Raw genomic sequence first — 10,966 nt, forward strand, 5'->3', positions numbered from 1 at the left:
ATCTTTTCTTTGGGGAGGTGGGGGGTGAAGGGAGGTACCAGGAATTGAACTCAGGAGCACTCAACCAGTGAGCCACATCCCCAGCCCTATTTTATATTTTATTTAGAGACAGTGTCTCACTGAGTTGCTTAGGACCTTGCAGTTGCTGAGGCTGGATTTGAACTGGCCATCCTCCTGTCTCAGCCCCACAAGCCACTAGGATTGCAGGCATGTGCCACTGCACCTGGCTCCAAAAGTTTTTTTTTTTTTTTAAGACCCTGCCAGGCACAAGGCACACAACTAGTGAGGCATCTTTTATTTGCTTGATACTTGCTCAATATATTCTTTATAATGTTTACATTAGTGTACTCTCATATTTTGAATTTCTGGAGGGAGTATATCCACTTAAAAATTGCCGTTTGCCCAACCTAATATCAGGATTATCCATGCTCTTAATTGATAGCCCTTTTGAATTATGTGTCCCTCTGATTTAAACACTTTCTAGAGGCTATTGGTTATTCCACTTGTTCATAGAATTTAGTGTATGCTTATATTTCTATGTCCCTGGTGTACTTCAGTTGCTCAAAAATGCTTTTAGGATGGATATATCTGCTGAATAAGATTTATTTGATGAATATGACGGATGACAGGAAGAGAATTTCATGTTAGGCATGAGATAGCTTCTACCATAAGAATATCCACTGCCCCTCTCATTATACTTGGATTTCTTAAACACAAATTCTGAGTTCAAACCAAAAAATATGAGACACTTGCAAGCTGCATTTATGTATCAGTAAATTAGTCGTCTTAGAATACTCAGATTTCATTGGCAGTCATAAAAATAGGTTACTATGCAAATACTTATGGTTTTGCTATTTGTAGGCCAAACAAGTAGTCCAGTGGGATGTCAGTAGGTGTCAGTGGGAGAGTGAAGACATTTCTTTTTGGTAATTTATTTCTAGATGTGTTTTTTTTCCCTTTTCTCAGATAAGCTCTCTCAGGGAAGATGGACTTTTTCCGTACCCTACAGAGAGATTAGTGAATGCATAATCACACTGTGACAGGTCCCGTTCCAATGTGTTTCTCATTAAATTCTCTGTTGTCCCCTCTGTGGGAAACTGGAAAATTTATCAGATTTTCATATGGGGAGGTGAATTTCTGCTGAGGAGGCAAGACAATGTCTTTTACTCTCCAGAGAGCAATTATGGCTGTGCTTCCAACAGCAGTACTTCATTACATGATAGGGTCCTCTTTGTAGGATGTGTGCATTCCATAGCCTGTTTCCATACTCTGGCCCAAGTTATATATTTACATTTCTAAAATTTTGCTAGTTGTCCTACATTTGCCTCAGTAGAATGCCCCTGAGAGTACGTGTATCTGTAGACTAGCATATTAAATGTATAAGGAGAATATACAATGACTACCATAGCAGTCCCCATCCTAAAAGAGCATTTGAGAAAATGAGTTTAAATTTTGGAAAGGAAAAGAAGCATAAAAGTAGCAGGGTCTCAGTCAATTCTTTTCCTTTTTTTTTGCATAAAAGATCATTAAAAAGGGCTGAGAGTATGTTTTCTGTTTAAATAGTGAAAGAACAATATTTATCACAATGACTATTATAAAATTCTTCTGAGGCCTGGATTTCCTGCAAAAGATGATTAGGGGGGAAAGTCGTGCTCATTTAAGTTCTGACATTAGTTGTTTTGCTGTGTATAAAATTGGGTCAGTCTGAGATCGTTTGTTTCCACCTTAGAAATCACGTTGTCTAGGATTCTTGGCCTTTCCTGACTGGAGAACAAGGGAGTAAATGAGAGAAATACATACATCCCACCTTGCTGGTGCAGTGCACAGAAAACAAGATTTATCTATTAGTCCAAGGAGTCTAATGTTTAATGATGTGAAATCAACTGGGACTAGCAAAACTCTGAGGTCCCAAGGAGTCAACTTAAACTAAAAGAATAATGATTTCTTGGTCACTAGTTATACATGACAAAAAACTACTAATACATTTCTAATAAACATATTCAGTTCATTTAGCTCCTTATGCCTGGCATTGTGCTAGGGTTCTGGGATTAGAATTAAATATAATACCACCCCCTACACACACATACTACCCTCAGTCCTGGGAATTGAACCCAGGGCTTCATGCATGCTACAAGTGCTTTACCACTGAGCTACATCCCCAGCCTTTTTAATTCTATCTTGAGATAGCGTCTCACTAAGTTGCTCAAACAGTCCTCAAACTTGAGATCCTCTTGCCTCAGCCTCCTGGGACACTGGGATTATAGATATGTGTTTCTACACCTTGCTATCATATCTGTTTTGAGGGAAATTTATAATCTTGCTTATATTAGCAAGCCAGTGAATCATATCATTGGATGTTATATCCAGTTCTCAGTAGGTCAAAATGACACTTATTCTTGTCAAAGAAATTTATTATGTTAGGACACTGTTTACCATAATAGACCCAAAAAATTATGTTGTAGGTTACTTTACATATATTGGTACTAATTCACAATTTCCTTTGGTGCTCCCTTTGGGAATTTATAGTATGTTTTCCATGCTTATTGACATATAGGGTGTTGCCAACTGTTCAAGATTTTTTCCCCTGTGTTCATTTAAAGATAACTAAGGATCCATCAGAGTATAGGAAAATCATATGTAGGTTTTTAAAGGAGACCTCAAACCATCTGTTATAAACAACATTGACCTGATAGCTAGAAATGGTAAATCAATGACCATAGGATTTCTCAGAAACTGGAAAAACTGACCTGTGCTTTCCAGACTCTAATTTATTTTCTAAAACAAGGATGCCTATAGCATAGAAACAGTGAATTTAAAAAATCAAGGCATGAATGTGGCCCTGTGTCTGACTTAACTTTTCAGCTCTTTTTCTACCTGATTGCTGAAAGCAAGAAAATTGTTAACAATTTAGCACATTTTTTTTTAATAAAACATCACCTCCCAGTGTTGGTCTTAAACAAAGGATTAGATATCAGACTCCCTTTGAGAACAGCTGCTGCTCTTTGGACTGGTAGGATTAGTGCAAAGCAATTCTCCCCCAGGACGTTTGAGGGGCTGGCAAATGTTGCTGTGTCTACCTTGCGTGTTAGAGGCACCCTTGCAGTGCTTTCAGCCAGCGTTCCTCTAACTTTGGCCTACAGTCAATAAATTATTATTTCACGTCTCTTTCCCTGAGGGTGTGCTCAGAGTACCACCCTGCAAGTGTCTGCCTCTGTGGTCACAGCTTCAGGCTGTGGGCGTAAAGGTGGGTGCGGAGCCAGAGGCAGTATGTGCGGGCAGGATCTAGTGTGGTTAAAATTCGGGATCACTGGTCTGCCTTTAGGGAATCTGGAGCCTACTTCATGTCAACACTCATTCTGGGTAGAGAAGCATGTCCACCAGAGGATTATCATCAAGCATCAGCATGACTCACTCAAGGGTTAATGCAAGGAAACATTCATAAGAGGTGAGGTTGCAGGGTGAGAGAAAAATAGAGGCCTCTTGTACTTCTCACCAGGCAGTGCTGAATGTCTTCTTCCTTTTAGGAAGGAGATTCTCAAAGTTTCCAAAAGGGCTCCAAGTGACCCCTTTCTTCTTAACTCTTTAAAACATGTCATTGAAAACAAGTCATGATTCATCCATCAAAACAATAATGCATTAAATGAGCATCTAAGGAACTGAATGATTCAGGGACTGGTCAAGAATCTAATTGTCTAGTAAAGAAACTCAGAGGCTGAGGAGAATAGAGACAGTTGTGTATCACTTAAGAAAATAAGAGGAAAAATGAAAATCATGTCTCATATTGATTTGGGGGCCTAGTATCAGCTCCCCACCATTCTCTAAAAGGGCAGATTTAGCTGTTGTCAATTATAGTTTGGATGGCTTCCTTATTTATTCCCTGTTTGTTTTCCATAGACATGGGTTGAATCCTTATTATATGTCAAATACAGAATTAAATATTGAATACACAGAGATAAATGAGACATGACCTCTTCCCTCAAGAAGCTTAAGGAACATGGACAATGATACAAGTAAGCTCTATTCTATAGTGGAGGGGTTGGGACTTATAGACAGTAAAACTAGTATTAGTAACTTGACTACTATAATTATGACTACTTTACATTTGGACTGTCCTTTAAAGTTTGGCACTTTTAGGTTTCTGAATATAGATAGCATCTCTTATTTAATTAGATGTAGAAGTAAGTCATCTGAGAGGAAGTGGATAGTTTTTAAGGTGTTGGCACTCAAACCTGAGATACTCTGGAACTTGGTCCAAATTCCCTCTTCAAAGTGTGACACTCCATCCCCACTTGCTGAAAACACAGCTACTGAAGGTTGTGCTTCTTCTTCTTGGGGAATTGCTGTGGGTACGGTTACACCCACACCACAGGCAATGAGGTCTTTGGCTGATTCAGAGATACAGTGGCCTGGCCTTATGATCACACTTTTCAATAAATATGAAGGACTATCCCAGCTTTAAACTCCACTAGGAGAAGCCAAGATCTCTGTTGCAACCATGCAAAATCACCTTCCTCCTCTGCCCTGTCCTTTTTCCTTCCTTCTGGGTAGTGATACAGGTAGACTCCAATACTCCCGTTTAAATTTGAACACCAGATAAATGATTAATAATTTTACAGCCTAAGCATATTCTAAATATTGCATAAGCAGCCTCTATTTTTATTTGCTGAGTCTGACAACCCTTGTTATAAGTATCACTCTTCAGAGTACTCCCCAGAAAACCTCACTGGGCTACTTTCAGCCTCATGTTTCTAGGGAATCTGTTCATATAGGCATCATATGGTCAGTGAAAACAAGGGACTACCCTGGACTGACAACTTCATGCAGAGTAAGAAAAGGACCCAATATTTATATTTGGCGGGGGGACATGGTTCAACATTCTTGTGAGCATAGAGAATTTTTACGCAACATCAAATTTAAAAAATTCAGTGGCTACAACAAACTGTAAAATACAATGCTATCTATCCAAAGCAAGATTTTGAAGCATTAACTCCTTGTCCCATCTCCCCAAACAATAGGTGGGAGTATGTGTTCATATTGGCACACATGGAGTTTATTTTCCTCAAATATACAAGGCATGTCACCAATCTGTGACTTATTGCCAATGTTTCTGAAAATCTCTGAAAACGTGACTTACTCCATCCTTTATGAAACACAACTTTTACTTGTTTTCCAAAAAAAGGCCCATGCCTTTCAGCTACTGGCTCCTTCCTTATCTGTTTGGCTAATGCCTCTTCTACCTGACCTCTAACCCTGGGACCCCAGGGTTCAGTTTTTGCTGCTTTTCTATTCACTCCCTAGACTCACTTCCCTGTGATCTCATCTTCACTTTAAATACCACGTGTGGGCTGATGACTCCCAAGTTCAAATCTCTAGCTTCAGCCTCTCCCTGTGCTCCAGGTCCACATCATCAACTGCCTGCTCTGAACTGCTGCTTAGATGTCTAATGGGAATCTCAAACCTAGCAGGTCTCTATCTCAACTCTTGTTCCCAAACCAGTTAAGCTTCCAGCCTTCAGCAGTTGAATAAACAGCATAATGATTTATTCAGCCACTTGAGCCAAACATCTAGGAATCATCCTTGCGTCTTCTCTTTTTCTCATAACTCTCATCCAATCTACCACAACTCCCAAAATAAATTCTGAGTCTTATCACTTCTCTCTCTCAGTACTGTAACCTTAGTCCAAATCACCCTCATCTTTAGCTTGGTCTATTTAAATAGCTTCCCTTATTCTCATTGTGGTGAATTTTACAGAGAATTCAGAATGAAATTCTAAAAAGACAAATCTCATCATTTTCCTGCTTAGAACCCTTAAGTGGCTTGCCCACTGGAATGGATCTGATTCTTTCCTCATTCTTCTGTTAACATCTCCTACTCTCTGCAGCCTCAGGAACTCTGTCCTACCTTTCCTGGTTCTTCACCAACTGCTCAGAGAAGCCTTCTCTAGTAAGGGTCTGAAGTGTCTTTTCCATATTTTCATCAGAGCCTTTTTTTGTGCTTCCTAATCAATCTTACATACTTCTGTGTTCACTGGTTCCCCCAGGGCAGGGCATGTAAATGGTCTGTTTCTCCCCAATAAAATAGACAAACTTTGTTTGCCTGATTAACTACAGTATCTCTGGTGCATGCCACAAAGAAGACACCCCAAAGTTATTGATTGAAAGGATGAGAACACTCAGTTTGGTTACAACACTTTTTTGACAACACTAATTTCTTCCAACACATTTGATAAACTAGGGAGCAGTTTGAGTGTAATGTGAATTTTGTGCTGGCTTATATGCAATTTCATTTGTGAGAAACACTATTTCTGCTGGACTGAGCTGTCTATGAATTCACAGAATACAAACACACACCTCTCAGGATCAGTGAGCCACAGCTGACTGCACCTGGTGTTATAACTTCCCACCTGCTTTCAGGTAACTCTCCTTTAGCCATGTTATGGGGTGAATTTTGTCTCCCCCTAAAATTCATATGTCGAAGCCCTAACCCCCAATGTAACTGTATTTGGAGATATGGGCTTTACAGATGTAATTAAGGTTAAATGATGTCATAAGACTGTCCAACAGTCCCTAAAAGTGGAGGAAGAGACACCAGAGCTCTTTTTCTGCCCATGTGCAGAAGAAAGGCAAAGGAAAGACAAAGCCAGTTTGCAGATCAAGAAGAGAACCTTATCAGAAACCACCTCTGCTGGCAAGTTGATCTGGGACTTCCAGTCACCAGAACTGTGAGAGAAGAAACTAGATACTTAACCCACCCAGATGGTGGAATTTTGTTATGGCAGCTCAAACGGATGAATGAAAAACAATTGAGAACATCTCACAGGCAACAGCCCTGTTTCCAGCGCCACCTTGGACTTGTGGCCCAACACCTTCCCACCTTTTAATTTTCCCCTCTTTCAATCTTTTTGAATATTTCTATTCTCTGCTCTCTCACTCTCTTTTCCCCTATAATAAAAGTTTTAATCTCCCTTCTATGTTTTCTTCTCTTCATCTTTTACCCAGAATACACTAAAGCTTAAATGCAAGCAAACTTCAGCCCTTTTTAAAGGCAAGACCTCATACTTACCATACTATTCATATATTTCTTAACCATTTAACATATGCGAAAATGTGCTGGTATTTTTGTTGGGTTCCAATCCTTTTTATCTGAATGTTATTCGTTTAACCTAATTTCCCCATGGGTCCCATAGCTTTTATTAAGCAATTTTACATACAGTATTGACATTTAGAAATGAGTGTGTTGGGCTATAGCAGAAATGACTGCTATATTCTTTTATTCTTACAAAAATTCAGTGAGCTAGATTTATTCTTATTTTATAGATGAAGCAGAAGATTGAAGTATTAGGTATAAGCCACCATGTGTTCCTTACTGCGCCAAATATACTTCTGTGGTGCATCTTCTGATGTTAATTCTTATTTTTAAATGCTACCAGTTTTAATCTGATCATACTCAAAGTAAATTTCTCTTTGTGTTATATTTACCTTGGCAAAAGGAAATGAAGATAAGTCTTATATCACTTAGGTCTAAAGTCTATGATTAACAATACATTCTAGATTGAATTTTTAAATGATATATCATTGTTACTGGGCTCAATAAGTTGACAATTGCTTGTTGCATGCCTCATTTTATTTTTAGGTCATATATACATTAATTATTAAATAATATCAGTTGCAAGTCACATAGGTCAGCAGCATTATAAAATAAACTCCATTAATATATAAATATCCATTTTAAATATAACTTTAAGAAGCCATACATTTTTATCAGATACTATTTATCAAATTTACTATATACAGATATGTAAAAATGATGACTTATTCTTCATGTATATTTGTGTCACCTCGTTGGTCATATAAGTTCTATAAAGGGGAGCCATTTCAATGCCCTCTCTATATTTGCGAAAGCTAACTGGCAAATAGAAGTCTGTATCTGGACTTAGCCTGGCTATGAATTAGCTGGAAGGCCTTAGAAATCTTATTGGGATTTAGCCTCATAACTTGTAAAATTCCCCAGCAATGTGATCTGGGTCTGCGGTTTCCCCTTCAGCCAGTTTCCAAATTGTATGCATGTAGGGATACAAAGAGTTCTCCAAGGTGTGGATGAACTCTATGCTCCCCCACCATAACTCTGCTGTGGCTGCAGGCTCCCTTCAGAAAGACCCTATGGATAGACATGAATAAGGGAAAGCCTTCTCTTATAATACCCAGACACTGAATGTTCTGCAGTCAGAAAAGGTCTATTTAACAATTACAGATTACTACTACTGAGGGGAAGGGTCGGATGCCAATAAAACATGGCTACTGTGATCAATGTAGTTAAATGAATGGTTGAGAAGATCAACAAACACTTCATCTCTTCTGCTAGTGTACATTAGTTATCAAAGGTGTTTTAACATCATTCCAAATGATGTCCAGGTGGGGACAACCAATGATTCCCTCTTAGAGGTAACCAAAGCCTTTCATTGTTCATACTAAATTTAACATTTGGCTCAACTTGACTCTCCTAAGATAGATTGTTCTTCCTAGTGTGGCTCCCATTAATTTCTGATACAGAAGCTAACTTCTCTTCTAAAACTCTTTCTTTCTCAGAGAGAATTCTTTCCAAATGAAAAGAAAGGGAGAGGGGGAAAATATAATAGTTATAAATATGACAAAAACCAAGGCAAAGACATAAAGATGCACACAATGAAGATGGAAGTTGAACTAAATTGCTGCTAAGGCACTATCCCAATCTTAGCTTTTAAAAGAACACATAAAATGTACTCCCTAGGTCATAAACATGTTGATTGACCAGCTGCTACCTTAATTATAAGTCATTTGATCAAGAGCATATTAAAGTGGAATACCATAGTAATAGCACTTAGAACCTTAACAATGTGCTTCAATATTTTGGTGATATGCCACACATTCAATAATAAGGTACTCATTTATTCAGAAAGTTTATGATCTTGTCTCTCAGGGGTTTGATAAGACTTATTTCCCACATATCCTGAGTAGGAGAAATGAGAACACCATCATCAATAACAACCAAACAAGCAGATTTCTGAGTTCTACAAAAGATGATTTGTTTTGTCTTCAAAATACCATCAATGGCAAAAGAAAGGGCACTGGAAAAATGACGTGTATTTTTAGCAGAAGTTATGACCACTCATATGATTCAGTGTAAAATGTGTCACTTCTACATAATAGGCTCATACTCCCTATTGTGCTAATTGAACTATGTACATTTGATGCATTCCCTATTCATGTTGAAGCCTGGGGAACAAATGATACAAGTCAACAGTCATGGCAATTGGACACACTGGATATCTTTCTTCTTTGACTCTGAGTCAGTCTCCTCAGTGGATTACTAAACACATTCCAGAAATATCATAAGTTACTACTGGTCTAAAAATGGATATAATTAACCATGAGTAAACCTACCGCAGTGCTTGATGTAATCTTTAAGCTAATTAACACAAGCTATTTACAACAGACTTATTCCACATTTCTAAAGGTTGCACATACCTTACTACAAGTTCATAGACATTGCCATTACAAAAAAAATCTGCTCCCCAGCATATTTGGACAAAGACAGGAGATAGCTGCATTGTAACAGATCTGGAGGAATAACTATGTTAACTGTGATCAGAGCCAGCCCAAGATGTGGGAATCCTATATGAAGTTCTTTATTTTAAGGATTCACCAGTATATACCTCTGGGTGTGGCCTTACTATGATCTGGAGCAATCCGATGCTTGAGATCTGATTGCTGCAACTCAGTTGTTTTTATTGCTACGCTACCAGCTGCTTTCCTTGGTGGAGAGAGAGATTATTCATTTCTAAAATTCTCCTTCTCTTCAGGTCTGACATTGCTATTAAATTCTAGAAAATAAGGCTCCTTTTTTCGCTGTCTCCTAAGGTGCTCCTAGCTCAAACACTATTTTCCATGGGAAAACCTTTAATTCTATGAGGACTTACTAAAAGACACATGGGACAGGGTAGAACATTTTTGCAAAATTTGTAATCTTTTGATTCATGTTCAACCAAAATTTCTTTTCTTTATTTTTTGTTTCATTCCTTATTTTATAGCTAAAATATATGCTATTCTTTATGTTTGATAGTTTTTGAAATCCAACAATGATATGGATCAATCTTCATACTTTTTTCTTTTTAGTGCATTATAGTTGTACATAATAGTTTGGTTCATTTTGACATAATCATACATGCCTGGAATTGAATTTATTGAATTGAATCCATTTTATTCCTGTCAACCAGTATTTTTTGTGGGCCAGATACTGTGCCTCCGCTCACTTTGACATCATCTCGTCAATCTTCACAACTACTGCACGTATATAGTAATTTCCCCTTTTTTTAGGATGAGGAAACTGAGGCATTGCATAAACCTCACAGGATTGCAAGGCAGAGCTGAGAGTAAAATTCAGCTTAAAAACTTAGCCAGACTAAGTTTTAATTTCTACATTGTGTTAATCCTTGAAACTATATTACATAGTTCAAAACATAATTTTTCCCTCTTTTTTTGAGATAGCTATGGGGGTGCTTTAGGGTTTAGAAAAGAAAACTAAATGGTCAGGTGTAAATTTGGTTTGCTGAGCCTAGACATGGAAAATGAATGGTTTGCGCACTAGCATATATGAGACATGCACCCAGCACGGAGGAATAATGATTAAATGAGAGGCTGGAAATAGGTTATAGACATTAAAGTCGATCTGCTTTAGTTCCCCTGTACTTCCAAAGGTGCCTAATGATGTTTTGGTACATTGATTCATTTTAATTCATTCTGATTTTTGAAAAATAACAGAATTTTCTTTCCAAAGTTACACCTAGAGCTATGCCTAGATGTGTTTTCATATCACAGAATAAAATTACCTTTTTTTTTTCTTTTGACATCAAAAATCCAGAAAATAAATTACAGGAGTCAATCACCACAAAACCCAAGACCCAAATACTATCTTTGAGATACCTTGGCCT

The sequence above is a fragment of the Urocitellus parryii genome, unplaced genomic scaffold (assembly GCF_045843805.1).
Source record: "Urocitellus parryii isolate mUroPar1 unplaced genomic scaffold, mUroPar1.hap1 Scaffold_40, whole genome shotgun sequence".
In the NCBI taxonomy this organism is placed as follows: domain Eukaryota; kingdom Metazoa; phylum Chordata; class Mammalia; order Rodentia; family Sciuridae; genus Urocitellus; species Urocitellus parryii.